Below are 1031 nucleotides of genomic sequence, written 5' to 3'. Positions count from 1 at the left end.
AGCGCTACTTGGTAGACTTGGTTCCTATTCCATTACGTGGGAACAAGGTGATTATAGGCATGGATTGGCTCAGCCCCAATGGGGCGGTGATAGATTGCACTCAGCAGCTGGTGTAAATCGGGACCTCAAGTGGGGGAGAGTTGGTAGTCCACGGCGAGAGACCACAGCGTGGAACCACAGTATGTTCAGCAGCGAGAGCTAGGCACTACCTTCAGCAGGGTTGCACGGGATATGTCACGTATGTTATGGATACCCAGGAGGTGGGTAAGGCGATGGTGACCGAGGTTTCGGTGGTGTGGGACTACGCAGATGTGTTCCCAGAGGAGCTTCCTGGGATACCTCCGGAGCGACAGGTGGAGTTCAGGATTGACCTAGTCCTTGGTGCGGCTACAATAGCAAAGGCACCGTATCGGTTGGCTCCTCCCGAGATGCAGGAGTTGTCTACACAGCTACATGAGCTATTAGACAAAGGATTCATTAGACTGAGCAGTTCACACTGGGGAGCCCCAAATCTATTTGTGAAGAAGAAGGACGGGTCGCATCGGATGTGTATAGATTATCGGGAGCTGAACAAGGTAACGGTGAAGAACCGTTACCCACTTCCGAGGATTGATGACCTCTTTGACAAGCTTCAGGGAGCATCTTGGTTCTCCAAGATTGATCTGCATTCAGGATATCACCAGATGAGAGTCAGAGAGGAGGATGTGCAGAAGACCACATTTAAGATGCGTTATGGCTACTACGAGTTTGTGGTGATGCCCTTCGGGCTCACCAATGCTCCTGCCACGTTCATGGACCTCATGAACCGCGTGTGTAGACCGATGATAGACCGGTCTATGATAATGTTTATTGATGACATCTTGGTTTACCCCAAGACGCAGGAGGAGCACGAGGAGCATCTGAGTGAAGTGTTGGAGACTTTGAGGAGGGATAACTTGTATGCTAAGTTCTCCAAGTGTGAGTTCTGGTTGCGCGAGGTGCAGTTCCTTGGACATCTTGTTAACCAGAACGGGATCTCAGTGGACCCGGCC

The sequence above is a fragment of the Lactuca saligna genome, chromosome 3 (assembly GCF_052625555.1).
Source record: "Lactuca saligna cultivar CGN05327 chromosome 3, ASM5262555v1, whole genome shotgun sequence".
Classification (NCBI taxonomy): domain Eukaryota; kingdom Viridiplantae; phylum Streptophyta; class Magnoliopsida; order Asterales; family Asteraceae; genus Lactuca; species Lactuca saligna.
The sequence above is the reverse complement of the archived record's forward strand: the minus strand, read 5'-3'. Positions refer to the sequence as shown.